Source organism: Canis lupus, chromosome 8 (assembly GCF_011100685.1).
Source record: "Canis lupus familiaris isolate Mischka breed German Shepherd chromosome 8, alternate assembly UU_Cfam_GSD_1.0, whole genome shotgun sequence".
Classification (NCBI taxonomy): domain Eukaryota; kingdom Metazoa; phylum Chordata; class Mammalia; order Carnivora; family Canidae; genus Canis; species Canis lupus.
Genome location: NC_049229.1, coordinates 3,973,892 through 3,990,549, shown reverse-complemented (window position 1 = coordinate 3,990,549; position 16,658 = coordinate 3,973,892). Strand labels below are relative to the sequence as shown.

Below are 16,658 nucleotides of genomic sequence, written 5' to 3'. Positions count from 1 at the left end.
CCAGCATGGAATATGACTCTATGGAGAATGGGTCTACATGTCACAGCTTACACTGACACTCCTGAGCACACGTAGGATGACGTCAATAGGTAAAGTGGCCAGCCTCCAAGATAGACCCGGTTGTCCCTGCCTCCTGGTATTCACACCCTTGTCTCCTTCCATGTGTAACATGGTTGATCCATGTGACCAATAGCATGTGGCAGGAGCATAGCATGTCACTTCCAAGGCTAGGTCATAAGAGATATCATGGTTTCTTTCTTGCTCCCTCAAATCACTCACTCAGGGGAAAACCAGCTGCCAGATTTCAAACAGCCCTATGGAGAAGACAACTTGTTGAGAAATGGAGGTCTCCAGATAACAACCTGAGAGAAACTGAGGCTCAGCCAGGTAAGTGAGCCCTCCTGAAAGTGGAGCCCCCAGCCCCAGTCAAGCCTTTAGATGACTGCAGTCCCGGCCAACATCTTGATTGCCACCTCACAGGAGATCCTGAGCCAGTCCTAGATTCCTGACTCTAAGAAGCTGTTTGAGATAAGAAGTGTTTGTTGTTTTAAGCCACCATAGCAATAGATTAAATAACATTCACTAGCACAGTTACAAACAAATGGAATTTAATGTCATAAACCCTACTATGTAAATATGGACAAAACTCTAAATGCATATGATGGAAAGTAAAAGTTTAGTAATACTAAGATATGTTCAATATGATGGTGGGGGGGTAGTAAGTATCATGGCAGAGGAAATTGTCTTATCCAAGATATATATTGGAGGGTTTATAAGATTTCTTTGGAGAACCCTGATACTTTCTCAATCCTCCGTCTCTAGGGAGAGGACAGGAAGCTACTTTCCAACGTAAACCACAAATATTAAGAGGGGGCTACCACAGCACCCTAGTGAGCTTGGTGTGCCTTCTCTGCAGTTGAGGGTGGGAGGCAGTCCTTGATGCCTGCCTAACTCAGGCCTGAGGAGACTGGAGCTGTGTGTGGAACAGAACAGGGAACCTACATTTCCAGGGTTGGTAGGAGAGTTGAGAGTTTTCCATGGAACAAGTGTTTGCCCATCAGCAGAGGGAAAGCCAGACTGGAGCCATTTTATGCCCTTCCCCAAAAGGACCTTGTGCGGAGTGAAGAGGCTCTGATTGTCTGTGTGCTGTGGACCACTGGAAGAGGGCTGGGGTGAGGTGGGGGCAGCAGTCAGAGGCACAGAAGCCGGAGGAGGAGAGGGAAGACGCAAAGGGGAAGGACAAGAAGTCTTACCTTTGGATAAAGGGTAAAATGGTGATTATTATCTTGGTTGGACTCTTCCTTAAGATTTTTTATTATAAGGGGAGCCTGGGTAGCTCAGTCAGTTAAGCCTCTACCTTCAACTCAGGTCATGATCCCAGGGGCCTGGGATCAAGTCCCGTGTGGGGCAGCCTGCTCAGTGGGTCTCCATCTGCCTCTCCCCTTGCTTGTGCTCTCTCTCTCTCTCTCTCTCTCTCTCAAATAAATAAATAAAATCCTTTAAAAAAGATTTTTATTGTGAGAGTTTCTAAGCATATGGGAAGCTGTCTATCATCTAGATTTAATGATTGTTAATGTTTGTATATTTGCTCCATCTTTTTTTCCTAAGGTGTTTTGGGGTATATTGCAGACATCTGGCATTTCACGCTTCTGAGGATTCCACACTGTCTTTTTAGAGAGCAGGAACTTTTCTTGTATGCTCCAGCAACACTGTCACACATAGTGGGATTAATGGTGATTTTTTTTGAGTCCCCTGATGCCCAACACATATATAGTTTCCTTACCTGTCTCTAAGATGTCTTTAAAAAAAATACTATAGTTGATTTGTTCATGTCTAGGAAGGTAAACTGGAAACTTTTAACTTCTAAGTCAAGGCTGTTATTTGTAACCTAAAGTGACACAAGACTACTCCCAAAGAATGAGCAGAACTCCATTCAATTATATCCCTGCTGAATAATTCTGAAAGAAATGACAGAAAACAAGGAGGAAATGTGTATTTATGAAAATAATTTCCCCCCATAAGAGGGATTTATATTTTGTGAAGGTGACAGACACCGCTAGAGAGATGCTCTGCTCTAAGAAGTTTATTCACATCTTTGTAACCCAGATGTTTAAACACCGCACAGAAATCTTATCTATTGCTGATGTACGTATAAATTTGTACCAACTCAATGCAGGGGCATGTGGCAGTGTCTATTAAAATTTTAAAAGCATACACTCTTTGACCCAGCAATCTCTTTCCCGGAAATTTATTCTGTGTATATCCTTGCCTTGTGAAATGACTAATTAGAAGGATATGCCTCACAGCATTGTTTGTAATAGCAGAAGATTGGAAACAATCATAAAAGTCCATGGGTGTGGGGTGCCTGGGTGGCTCAGTTGGTTAAGCATATGACTTTTGATTTCGGATCAGGTCATGATCTCAGGGTTGTGAGATCGTGAGATTAAGCCCTGTGATGGGCTCCATGCTCAGCAGGGAGTCTGCTTCTCTCTCTCTCCCTTCACCCCCCCCCCCACTGGTGCATGTGCACACTCTTTCTCTCTCTAAAATAAGTAAATAGGGGTGCCTGGGTGGTTCAGTCAGCTAAGCATCTGCCTTCAGCTCAGGTCATGATCCTGGGATCATGTCCCGCATCAGGCTCCCTGCTCAACAGGGGGTTTGCTTCTCCCTCTCCCTTTGCCGGCTGCTCCCTCTGCTTGTGCCTTCTCTCTCTTTTCAAATAAATAAGTAAAATCTTTATTTTTTAAGGATTTTATTTATTCATTCATGAGAGACACACACGAGAGAGAGGCAGAGACACAGGCAGAGGGAGAAGCAGGCTCCATGCAAGGAGCCCGATGCAGGACTTGGTCCCAGGACTCCAGGATCATGCTCTGGGCCAAAGGCAGGTACTAAACCTCTGAGCCACCCAAGGATCCCCCAAGTAAAATCTTTAAAGAAAAAAAATTAGTAAGTAAATCTTTAAAAATTAAAAATAAAACAAAAAGTCCACCCATGGACTTTTATTCATTTTATATATATATAAGAACATATATGTTTATATTTGTATATATTACATTCACGTATGTATATTATATATACTATCTATGTGATATAGCATTTCACAGCAAGAATCCTACAGAGTGCTCTAGGCCAGCAGAAGAGTGAGGCTATAGGTTAAGTGGGAAACAATGAAATGTGGATCTAGGTGCTGAATGCATGTGTGGGTGCCATGCCACCGCTTGCCCTCCTCACTCACTCCATCTCTCCTGCCCAAGTGACCTCTGTAAACTATGTCCATAGACTGTCTTGTTCTCTGGCTCATTTTGGATTCTCAGTATTGCAGCTAGAGGACAGAGGGAGAGAGGAGAAGGGGCGTGGGTAATTATGCCCCTGGCCTCCTCCCTGGGACGCCCTGTTGGCTGTGCTGCTCACAGGAGTCACTGGGCCATCTCACCACACTGTTGCTGGTCCTGGGCATCGCACTCTCCTTTGTGCTTTTCCTATGTCCTGTCCACACTATTGCAGACCACCATTCATTAGGCTTGACTCTATGTGGGCCATCTTTTTTTTTAATCAAGGCTCTGGCTGATAGGGTATGTTAGCACTTAGATTTAAAAAAAAAAAAAAGTGTGTTGAGGAGGGGGACACATGCCCTTATGTGTGCTTAGCATCTCTGGAAAGCTGCACAAGAAACCGCCAGCAGGGGCTGCTTCTAGGAATGAAACGGTGACCAGGGGTGGAGAGCAAGAAGAAGGAATATCTAGTTTTACCATAAACCTTTTTGTTCCTTTTGAATTTTGTGCTATATACAGGTATTATTTATTCAAAAAATAATTTTAATTGAAAATGTTTTAAGAAATAATAAAAAAAGAAAGACTGCAGAGGGTCTTGGCACCAGAAGGCTTCAGAGACAGCTGTCTCTGTATCACGTGGATCCTTCTTTCCCCGGGAGCAACTACCTTTCCTGGCATATTCCCCAAGCCTTTAACTGAACAAAGAAAGAAAAAACAAAGGTAAAATTAAAAGGCTTCTTCCACTATACACTACAGACAAGAGGCGCAACATTTTAGGGGGAAAAAAATCTGGCACGTTAACTCTTAGACCATTTGCTGGTACTCACAGGCAGGCTAGGGGTTCGTGCAGATGGCAGCAACCTCCCTCCCACCATCAGCAGGTGGGCTGGCCCCACATCATCCCTCCCCCACAGCAACCAGGACCGAGTCTGCTCGGGCTCTTCACCTAGGCCCACTTTGGAATCCCTCTCTGACATCCTTGCCACTGCAGAGCCTGGTTGAGTCTCAGCAACACAGCAGTCTAGCTAGGAGACCACACAGGAGGGGCCCTGTCTTCCTCCTGCTGCTCCTCAACCATGGCTGGCCCATTACTTAGCAATGTCTCTATTTTTATCGTGCTCATTATACTGCAGTGCTCTTCATTTCCATCTCATTATTGTTGGTGGGGGGGGGGTCATCTAGAGGCTTTGTTGCCCTGGAGACAGCGGGGGTGGGGGGTGCCACACACTCAGCTGTCTTCCGCAGACGTGGCTCATCCATCATCTGACAAGACACTGGCGGGTCAGGTGTCTCTCTTCTGCTTGGAGGGTGACCACCAGAGCCCATCAGTTGTTCTGGCTCCTCGTCCTTCCAGAAGCATGATCCTTTCCTTCTTAAATAGAGAGGGAGAGACATATCTAGATTTTATGGATAGACACATAATTGACAGAGAAAATAGAAGAGCCATGTATAGCTCCTGTGTGATTCTGTCAGGCGGGAGAGAAGTGTCTCGGGGTAACCGGCTGCGGTATTAGAAGCACATGGGATAGAAACACTCCTGCCCTAAAGGACACAGGTCACTGGCTACTTCCCCAGCTAACGTGGCCTGGGGGCTGTGGCTACAACGTGTGAAGCACGTCTGCACTATGCCCCACCCCGTACTTCTTCCCCGACGCCAATGCAGCAACTCAAAACAGGTTAGGGTCCCGAGGAAGTAGCCACAGGGTAAAGGGGAGCAAGGCTCTGCTGTTGAAAGGACCTGATGCCCTTTGCCTCTGTCCCCACACTGAGAGGTCTGCCCCTCCCTCCACACACTCCCTCCAATGGCAGGGACAGAGGGCCCCCACCCTTTGTGTGACATCCCTCTGCTGCAGCTGCTCCTCCCCATCCTGTGAAATCAGAAGTCAGATGCTAGTCTTGAGTGAACACTTCCTGGATCCCTAACCTATATCCCTCTGGCAAAGTGAGACATGTGCTCCTCTGAAGTCCTATAGCACTTCGTTTCCTGGTTGTTACAGTCGGTTACCCACCGCCTGACTCTCCCACTGTGTTTGTATCTCTGGATGTTACTGGGTGCCCGATGCACAGCACCTAACTTAGTTGAATACACTGAACCCGGAGTGATAACTAGAGATGATTGTGTAAAGCGCCTCACGACTGATGTGAGGTGCTCTGTGCCAGGCTCTGTGCCAGGCACTGTGCTAAGAATTTCACAGGCACTTATCTCCCTTAGTTCTCACCACAGCCCAGGGAGTAAGTACCATTACATCCCATCCTACAGAAGAGGAGAGTGAAAGAGGGTAACTAACTTACTCGTGGCCACGTGCATATACATCTCTATAGATTTGCTTTCACTACACACGCAGTAGCAAACTCTGCATGCTGTTCTACACCTTGCTTTTCTCTCCCTGTTTAACTTATTTCTTGGAGATTGTTCCATTATCAGTAGTTATAGGCCTATGCCTTCCTAACAGACCCAGAGTATTCTATAAATGGATATACTCTCCTGTATTTACTCATCCTCTGTTGGTGGGCATTTAGGTGGTTTCTTATCTTTTGGTATTATAACGTGGGGTTATAAAGTGTACCCCTACCCACAAATCTCAACATAAGTTATATTGCATTCCATGCAAATCCTTGGTCCTTCTGGAATTTTGGCATAATGAATGAGGTAGGGATTCAGGAAAGACGTTGACCACTATACAACAGCCAAATATCTCACCTGGCACATAGTAGGTGCTTATAAATGTTACCAATGACAGTGGTGATGGTGACAACTGATAGCATCCACTGTAGCACACTATCATGTGTTTATGTGCATGCAGTTAGTCCACAGCACTAAGGATGGCCACCTGGAAGTCTATTCAATCCTTGGTGTCTAAGTCCTAAAAGTCACTTACACATCAGAACGAATGAGTTTGCAAAACTTCCTAAGAGCATATTTTGACCTGGGGAAGGGAGAAAAATATCACATGATTATAGTGATGGGATGGACCAAACAGTGATGACCCCAAGTGGAGGAGCTTCTGAAGACAAACTGTGGGTGATACAGACATTCTCTGTGGGCTGGTTCAGAAGAACCGCTCGCTGTTAATGGAGGTGGGCTAATTGGGTTGGCCTAGCACTGGAGGGAATGGAGGCATTTCTCATGTTAGGTGAGGTGATGTCGGAGGAGGCAAGGCCAGCAGCCCTCAGGCCAGAGCTCTGAATGCCGAATTGACCTTTGGTTACAGGAGAACATGAAGGGCCTATTGTGGGCAGTTGGAAGCTTATGTCCGTGTCTGGTAGATGGAAATTAGAGGATCCCACAAGAAAGTTGAGCTGAGAAATTCATCAACTTTAAGAGTTGTCTGAACATGATGCTCTCTTATCCAGGTGGGTTGCAGTGCAAACCCTACCAGCTGGGGATCCCCGGGAGATGAGGATGAAGAGCTCTGGGGTGGGATTGCCACTCCCTAGATAATCAGTGTACATGGTGGAAGAGGGGCAGAGGCTGCTTCTCAGCGGGGGAGTTGCTGGGACGAGCAGATGCTCTCAGGGGTGGGGGCAGGGGTGGGGGCATCTACAGGGAATAATTCAACAGTAAGCTGTGTTCCCATACTCTGTATGAGGACTAGGGAATAAGACATCATAATAACACCTAATATCTACCATAAATCAGGCCCAGGCAGGTGTTAATTCATTTGATTCTCCTAACAGCCTTGCAAATTTATCCCCATTTTATACACGTTCTCAGAGCACAGAGGTTGACCTTCCAGAACTGAAGTCATGTAACTTGAATCTATATCAAAATTTGGTCATCAGTTTAGCCCTAGGGGATGCACTTACAGATCACCTGCCGTCCTCTAAGCTGTGGCCTGCATGAGGACACCCCCAGAAGCCTTAGGTGGTGTCTGTGACTTCCCTAAACCCATCCGGGAACAGGCAGACCTCAGTACCACTCTGGTCCTCCCCGTCCTCCAGGTGAGGGCTGCTTCTCTGACTACCCCAACCATGGAATTGTGGGAGTAAGAGCACTGGCCTAGGAGTCAGGGAGCCCAGGGCTAGGGGACCGATGGAATGGAGCAAGAGCCCCGGAGGAAGGAGGAGATGAACAAGCCTCCTGACCCCGCTCTGCTAGGTAAGCAGCTATGCCCTGAACACAGAGGTCACTGGATCTGCCTGTGTCAGGCAGGCTCCAGCAGGAGTCAGGAAAACCCTGGAGACAGGCTGGGAGGGTGTGGCAGGCCTCTGGCCTCATACCACAAACAAACCTCACCCACTGGTTACGCAGGCTGTTCCAACCTGGGAATCAGGATTTGCTTCACTTCAACTTGGCAGCAAATCCTTTGCCTCCACCATCCTGGGAAGAGTGGCGTGATTTTCAAAAAAAGCACTGCTTGAGCTGTGGGTCACCTCCTCGAAATGTGCTACTTTGTCCTCCCCAGCCCCACCCAGGGCTAGACAGATTTGCCCTGCTCTGGCTTTGTCATGACTCCAGGCACGTATCTGCTGGCCTGGTCGGAACAAGCAAAACATGCAATCAGAAAAAGAATGAAGCTGACTGTCTTTGGCAGCCCAAGACCTCAATCCTGCCAGCCCCAGGCCCGCCCATCATGTCCATCCCTCCCTCACTGCTCACTGAAGGGAAGGCAGTCAAAAATCAACTTGTCCCCCTTTCATCAGCTGAGCCTGTGACAATCATAATGTCCCTGGACCTCTGTCCTTGCTCTGGTCTCTGAGGTACTTTGGAGCTGTGCTTCCAACCCCCACAGGTTGTCATGGTATCTGCAGCTCAGACTCCTCACTGGACTGAGCAGCAGCCTGTCTCCATGGCAATAAAAAGAATCTGTGGAGGAAGGATGTTGGCCTTGGAAATTAACTCCCAGAAACCCTCCTGGGAAATCAGCTCTTCCTGGGAGATCAGGAGAGATGCCCCTCCCTGAAACAAGGTTCCTAAGCCATTTCAGCAGCCTTGGGAAGCCCAACTTTCTAACAGGGGGCCACCATCTCTGCATACTCTCCAGCCACGGAGGATGTCGACTCCAGATCCCTGGCTGCACTCATAAAAACTGCAGTCAGGAAAGCATGGTTGAGATGGGGACCCGGTAGTGCTGCACAGCAGTGCCCCTGCCCACCCTGCTCCTCCTCGAAGTGTCTCTCTCCTGGCTGACAGGACCCTGGGCCCACTCCTCCCTGCTAAGCTATGAGCTGATACAGATAAAAACAGTGCCTCTCCTGCCCCAAGATACGTGTGAGTTATCACAGCACCTTCCATAACGAGACCAACAGAGCTCTACTGGCTCACTACAGTCCTTGGGAGACATTTCTGCCCTGCGCGGGTGTCTTTCTCTCTTGCTTTTCATACCATGCATCTCAGCTTTTACACAGTTCAAGCGCACAAGACAGCAGGGAGGACACTAGGGTTCTTTGAAACTCCTAGTCTCTTTCTAAACTAGCACCTGCACACTTGGAATCAGGTTGGGCTGGGTTAGGAGAGGTGGCCTTTACTACCTCTGCCTCCCAGGCAGGAACCACTTCCCCACCTACCTCAGGCACCCAGTGACCCCTTCCCTTGCCCCATCAATACTTGCTTTCACAGAGGGATCAGAAACCCGTTCACACTTGAATGTGAGTAATGACAGATGAAAGTGTATTCTCTCAGGGAGATCAGAAGTTAAATTGTAAGGAATGAGCTCCTAAGTGGAATTTCAGGCAACAGTTCAAAGGACAAGTGGCACAAGAGTAGAGTTTAGACTTTACTCTTGGAGAAGAAAAGAGAGAAGCCATGTGGATCTTCTTTCTTCCCAAGCATTTCTTTGCACTTGCTGACTCCTTTAGACAATAAAGGGTTTGTTTTGTTTTAACTTCTATTTCCAGAGCCAAGGAATGTGATTTCTCATAAAATTCTGCTACACCAGGGATGCCTGGGTGGCTCAGTGGTTGAGTGTCTGCCTTTGGCTCAAGTCGTGGTCCCAGAGTCTCCAGATAAGTCCCACATCGGGATCCCCACAGGGAGTCTGCTTCTCCCTCTGCCTGTGTCTCTGCCTATGTCTCTGTCTGTCATGAATAAATAAATAAAATCTTAAAAAAAAAAAAATCCTGCTACACCCGAGCTAGGTGTGATGTCACCACACCTAGCCAATGTCACTGCCTCCTTCCCGGCAGCCTGAGAACACAGCCTGGTATCCACCACCACACCTACAGAGCCGCCTGCAGGGGGCAACAGCAACCCACTTTACCTCTTCTTCCCCTCCCCCACGCAGTGATCCTGGGGTTCTCCTGGGCACATGTCAGTTCAAGTACCAGTTTTGCCACTTATTCTACTGTGTGACTGTCTTCGCGTGAATTCCTGCAAAAGCAGAGCTCAAGACCGGTAAATCCTTTGTGATGTAATCACGGAGCACAGAAGTAAGAAGGCGAGGAGAGAAAGAGATGCAGGGCAGTCTCTGCTGTGGGCCATGGGGATTGACTCCACACAAACTCACTGAGGAAGTAGGATCCCCTCCTGTCCCTCCTTGGACAGGGCTCCCCATCGGTCTTGCAGCAGCTCCCTGCCCCTGGCAATCACCCCGCACTGGGGACTCCCTGGACACATGCCTGGGCAGAAAGCAGATGATTCGTGGTGTGTCAGGGGTGAGTTTGAGCTCTGTAGGAACTGTCCACCTTCACTGTGGCTGACATCTGAGGTGGGTTGAGGGGATATGGCCACACTCTGGAAGGAATCTTATCCTTATATGGTTTGCCTCGGCCACTTCCAGAAATTTGGGATTTTAGAAAGGGGTCCCAGAAGCAGGAAGGGCTAGACACGCCAGACTGAGCCTCCAGAAGAGGAATTCATTCATTACCATTCATTCAGTTATTCAGCAAACCTTCATTGAGAAGTTTCTATGTGGCCAGCTTCCTGCTAGAGGCTGGGGCTTCAGATATGCAAGACTCTCTGGGCTGAAGGAGAAAACAGAATGTTCTGACGATGATCCCCATGCCCTGCAGTAAGTGCCATGGGAAGAGCTGTGACCTGCAGCCCACAGTGGGGGGCCTGGGGTCCTTCAACCAGTAAGAGTAAAGCTCCTGAGGACAAGTGGTGGTTTAAGAAACAGAGTGACAAGGGAGGCAGAGGTCAGGATCTGAGGAGCTGTACCTCACACAAAGGAATTTAGCCCTCATCCTGAAACTGGTAGAAAGCGATCTCTACCAAAGGATTTATTCTTTACCCCTTACTCCATCCCCTCATCATTATAAAAACTATAGCTTCTGCATCAACAGTGATATTTCCATCTATGCTGGAAGTGAAGGGAGAATCAAAAGCAACCAATAAACCTCTCTGTCAATAAAGTTGGAGTTGCTTCATAAAAAGCCACTAGCCATGGAGCCCTTTCTTCCCCTGCTTTGACTTATTGGTAAATGGTCCACGGGGTATTCTGAGTCACCTTTATAATTCCACTGAGAAAGTTCATAGCATTGCTGGGAGTTCCAGATGCAATAAATATTGGGTGGACAGGTGGAAAATAGGAAAGACAAACAGTGGTAGTAATCATAAATGCGATTAGCACTGAAAATAATAAATATATGTATCTGCTTGTACAAACACAGACTGTCTTTGACAAGAGTAACGGCCTCTCAAGGAAGGGAAGCAGATTCTAGGGTTCAAGTGTAGAAAGGAGACTTAACTTCTACTTAGTTCACCCTTTTGAAGTACTTCGGTTTGTTTTTGTGTTCATTTTAAATATTTGAAAAAAATAAATAAATGCATAGACTGCCAATACCCTCCCACCGAAGGCCACCAGGGGCAAGACTGCAGTCAAATAAAATTGGGTTTACTGACTCTAAGCAAAAGAGGGAGGATCACACCCCATGGGGAAGTGTAGGACATCTCAGGAACAGAATATTAGAAAGGACTTATCTGATCGGGCTGTGTCGGGCAATTTTGAGGAGGATTCAAGGAAGCAAGGCTTTGCTCTGGATTGGATACTGGGGTAATTCCATGACTGGAATCTTAATCATAAGTGTGTAGAATGAGAGAAGAAAAGGGCAAAGTTATGGGGGCTGTTGACAAAGTGCTGAAACTCGTTATTCAGGATAGAAGATGGATATTCAGATTTTTGTGGTTTGAATAATAATTTGTCTGTGTTCAGACATGATCACAGAGTGATCTTGCTTTTGTCTTTACCCATCAAGTGAACAGAGTGGGCTTGTCTGATGTCAGTATCTCTCCCTTGTTTATGTTTAACCGAACACCCTCGCCTAGCTGTGAGGTCAGGCCATCAGCACCAAGGGCGAGCTGATCATGCCAGGACAGCTCCAGGCAGCCAGGGGCTGCTCCTCTCTTTCTCAGCACCTTTCAAACTGGAGAGTACAGATATTCATTCAATTAGTTGTCTTTGCTCTACTGCCTGGGTAGTGTAGAAATTGAGCTTTTTTTTTTCTTAATATAGATTCAATGCTAAGTAAGGATCGCTTCAGCAACTTTTTGTGGGATACCAGAAAGCTTTAATAGAATATATTCTAAAACCTGAGCTTGTCCCTGAGGATGGTGCCACTGGTGGCTGGCATAGATGGCCAGGCTCTCCAACCCATCAACACCATAGCAAAGTCACACGGACAGAGGTTAGTGTCAGTTCCACAGATGTAGCCTGCTTGGGCTGCTATAACAAAATACCATAGACTGGGTAGCTTAACAATAGACATTTATGGGCAGCCCGGGTGGCTCAGCAGTTTAGCGCCGCCTTCAGCCCAGGTCGTGATCCTGGAGACCTGGGATGGAGTCCCACGTCGGGCTCCCTGCATGGAACCTGCTTCTCCCTCTGCCTGTGTCTCTGCCTCTCTCTCTTTCAATCCTCTCTGTGTGTTCTCATGAATAAATAAATAAAATCTTAAAAAAAATAGACATTTATGTCTCAAAGTTCTGGAGGCTCAGTATCTTAGACCATGGGGACAGCCTTGTCACGTGGTGAGAGCACTTTTCCTGGTTTGCAGATGGCCATTTTCCTGCTGTATCCTCATATGGTGGAGAGAGAGAGCTCTCATGTCTCTTTTATAAGAGCACTCATTCCATCGTGAAGGTTCCACTCTCATGACCTCATCTAATTCAAATTGCAAAGGCCCTATCTCCAAAGGCCATTGTATTAGGGATTAGGGTTTCAATATATGAATTTTGGGGGTACATAAGTTTCAATCCACAGAACTCCCTGTTCAAACCCAGAAACTCCTGCCCTGGAAAAGAACACTTCTTTGGGGATCATCAATATGACAGGTAATAGGCCAAGTGAACCTGGCACAGGACTTTCTCATGACAAGCCCAGACTGAGGGTCAGGAGACCTAGTTTCTGGACCCACCTCACAGTAAAGCCCCTTCCCCTCCATGGCCTTTGGTGTCTTCATCTGTAAAATGGCAGAGGAGAGAGAAGGTGGGAGTAAAACAGATCTTTTGTATGATCCTTTCCTTGATTCTGAGCACAACTGCTCCCATGACAGGTGGTATGCCAGTTTCAATCTCTTCTGGTAAAGGCAAGAGACCGGGTGCACTAGAGACAAATCTGGCAGGAAAAACACAGCCTCCCTGACAAGCAAGTGGGCTTAGATCTTATGGACACTCAGAGGGCTACACCTCCCCACACCTGCATCAGTTCTTTACCCTAGCAAATGAAGCAAGACAGGAAGGGCACTGAACCTCTCTGAAAGATGTGGCATGGAGTTAGTTAATAAACTTCAGGAAGACAGGGAAGAGAAGAAAGGAGGTAGAAGAGAATTCTGGAAATGGCTCCATCTGATGTGGGTTCCTGGGTCTGTTTCAAAGTTGGGTGGCAGGGGTGATGGTTTCTTTTGCTTGGCATCCCATACTCACTCTTTCTGCCCATTGAAAGAAACTCTCCAGATGTGGGCTGTGCTGTCTGTAAGCTGTTTAATTGGCCAAGGGAGCCCTTTGCTTTGGATGGAAGAGTCATCTTCTTGGTAAAATCTGACCCAGGACATTCAAGACCCCAAATCCCAGATGTTCCAGTTGGGCTGGCTGCTGAGGTATCCATTCATTAAACTCCAAAGCCCTGTCTCATTCCCACACCTGCGATGCTTCAGGTCACCGAGATCCCATCCTTACCAACCTGCATCTTTTGTCAATTATCTCCAGAAGCCGGGTCACCAGAAATGGGGCAAAAAGAGGCCCTGGATTCCTTCTCTCCCAGGACCTCACATTCTAAAATCATTCTTATTTTTAGGGAGAAGTAAAGGGGATTTTATAGTTAATATATAAATTTAATGGCATAGAGTGTTGCGTTTTAAATTTTCTTTTTTTTTTTTAATAAAGGTGGAGGACTCACTGTCCCATCAAACACCTTTTTTTAAAGATTTTGTTTATTTATTCATAGAGACACAGAGAGAGAGAGAGAGAGAGAGAGAGGCAGAGGGAGAAGCAGGCTCCATGCAGGGAGCCGGACGTGGGACTCGATCTCGGGTCTCCAGGATGACACCCCGGGCTGCAGGCGGCGCTAAACTGCTGCGCCACCAGGGCTGCCCATAAATTTGTAAATTTTCATTTTTTTAACAAGTAGAACATTCAGTTGTTGAGAGGCTGCAGCTTTTTAGGTATGTGATTAGTTTATTAAGAGTTTCTTCTCTGATCTTCCTTTCCTGCCTTCCTATCTCTTCAATCTTCCGGGAACCCTGCAGGACAGCCATGTGAACCACTCAAACCAGTAACTGGATATTTGAGATCTGGCAACTTGAAAATCTCCAGTGAAAATTTCTGAAGGCTGTCCCTTGGGGGAAGTACATTAATTGTTATTTGGGGAAGAGGAGAGATTGTGTTTCTTCCTGGGGCCTCACAGGAACAATGGATTGAGAGCTTTGTCCCTTAAAAAAATTGGAGACCTTGGATGGTTACTTCCTGGAGACCTTGTATTGGATATTTTGGGTGCCCTGACTCACACCCTCTTGCCATCATCTGACTTGACTTCTGATGTGGCTGGGGTGGGCTGTTTCTGGTGGGTCTAACTCACTGCACTTTGGATAGATAGCATCTTCATCTTTGACTGGAAGTGTGGGCAGTTAATAATCCCCAGGGGCAGCCCTTGGTGGCTGGGAGATGAGATAAATGGATAATGGATAAATCCCCCACCTGCCATCTTTATGGTGGACACGCCACCCGAGAGGCACTCTATGCTCTCCTTGGGAGATAGGGAGAGCCGCAGCATGCAGTGGTACTCTCCCTAACTAACCCTTCCTTTCCTGCTCACCCCCTCGCTCCTGCTCCCTCAGATCTCCTGTCTGAAAGCTCTTGTCTTAGGCTCTACTTATAAGAGAAACCAAACGAAGACAGACATGCCAAGTATAATCAGGTTGACAGAGCCCTGGCCATCACTTTGTCACGGAAAGTGGCTGACAGACTTGGATTCAAATCTCAGCATTGCCTTCCTATGCATATCTACACAAGCTGCACACATCTACACAAATTAACCTCTCTGGAGCAGGCAGCAATTAGGAAACGTCAAAAGTCCCTATTAGAATGATCAACAAAGGAAGGCATCTTACCTCATGGGATTCATGAGGACCCTTCCTGCGTGGAGAGCAGCATCTTTTGGCCTTCAAGAGCGAAAGGGACAAAAACTCTCAACTTGAGTCCAGTCACCCAGGGCACACGCAACAGCCCAGACCTGCACAGCAACTTCAGTCCCCCACACAGTGTCCTAACCGCATGTGTGAGGATGCCCGCGGGCACCTGATCACTCTCTTCCTTCATTCCATCCTATTCTGGTATGCGGCTAAATGTTTACCCCGCTAATTGCCAAGAGAACCATTTGCTTTAGATGGAAGGACAGTTCATCTTCTTAGTAAAATCTGGTGCGAGATCTTCACTGGTGAAGTCAGCTATGCCAAGCATAGCCCTGGGCATCCATCCATGTTTGTCCTCAGTTCACTCCACAACACCCAGCCTCCACAAAACCACCCTGCTACACTGTCACTGGCCACCTTGGGACCACCCCTTTTTTCCCAATGCAGCACCAGGACCCTCTGATGGCACTGCTACTCAAGCTGCCCTCCCACCCACGAGCCCAGCCCCACAGTGAGGCCTGGGCAGACACAGCCAGAGATGCTCAGTAAGGCAAGGGACCCCCTTCCAGAGTGGTCTGGAAAATAAATAAGAAAAAACTGGGCCAGGGATTGTGGCTTGTGCCACTTTTAATTCCCATGGAGCCATAACATCCAAACAAGATTGGGTGCCCTGAGGACTCCTAAGACAGAGAACCCTCACACTGGATTGCCAGCACCTGGGTATATCATAGCCCTTACCTACAGCCATCCTTGGATACCCTAGAATTCCCTATTGCCCTGATACTTTCTTCCAGGTCTTTCTTTAGGAATCAGAGATAAAGGGCTTAACTTGAAATATATAAATAGAGACAAAATATTCCCAGGTGGAGAGTCAGATATTCCAAGTGATCCTGAGGATCTCCCTCCCACAGCTGGCAGAGCTAGTAGCTGAGTGGTCCCTCTCACTGCCTCCCCCAACTAACCTGGCTCCATTTCCTCCTCCCCCTCCTCCCCAGTCCCCAAACCAACAGAAACACTCTGATGTGCCAAATTTGGTGGTGATAGTCGTGGGGGGTTTCATTTTTCATGCATCAGCCCAACCTGGTCTGGAGTCCTCGTACACTTGTGAGGCTGGAGGGAGAATACACAGGCCTGTCCTTCTTTCTGTCCTTGCATCCTTCCTGTTCTGGGCTTGCCCTGGGCAACATGGGCCCAGGGTGGGCTTTTCTGGACACTTCTCCACAGAGGAAGGGCCAAGGGCCACACATGGAGTGCAAACTATCTCTCCAAACCCACCATGTTCACTTGCTCTCTCTTCCAGCCCCTCCTCCTTCCTGAGATCAGTTCCACTACACCAGGGATACATGCCCATTCCCACAAACACACAGCATGTATTGCTGAGACACTGAACCCCATTCAGCATCATCACTCCATTGCATGCAAAGTTCTCGTCTCCTTTGGCAGCATCTCCCTGCCTCCAGCACTGGGTCCAGAACCAGGGCCTTCCTTCCCAGTACCATGCCCTCACCCTTCCCCAAGGGCTCTCATCCTGGGAGGGGGAGGACTCCACAGCCCCTGCCCCACTCTCAGGCTGCTCTCTCCACTCTGGGTCCCTGTTGTCCTCTGCACGACTCTGGGTGTCCTCCTTGTGGGCCTAAGGAGCACTGTTCCTGCTTGCCTGGCCACTTCCCTGTCTTTCCCTACGCTTTGCCCCTGCAGAATGTAGGAGGAGGTCATGGGGTTGGAGATATAATAACAAGGTTCTGCCTATAGCCTTGACTATTCTAGGGCTGTGGGAGCCCCCAGCATGTCACCTCCCTGGGCTTGGTCTTCTTACCTGTAGAATCCTGTTCTGCTCTCCCCCATCTGTCCCAACTACTCCCCAAGGCTGAAGCCTTC

General features: G+C 47.8%; 1 long non-coding RNA gene across 1 annotated transcript; it reads right to left on the bottom strand.

The window, feature by feature from the left end:
* Positions 1-3,858: 3,858 nt before the first annotated feature.
* Positions 3,859-9,605, bottom strand: LOC111097195. The gene is made up of 3 exons (XR_005362807.1): positions 9,476-9,605; positions 4,504-4,647; positions 3,859-3,970 (listed from the first exon to the last, which is right to left on the bottom strand). It is a non-coding gene; the product is annotated as an uncharacterized LOC111097195 (long non-coding RNA).
* Positions 9,606-16,658: the final 7,053 nt, after the last annotated feature.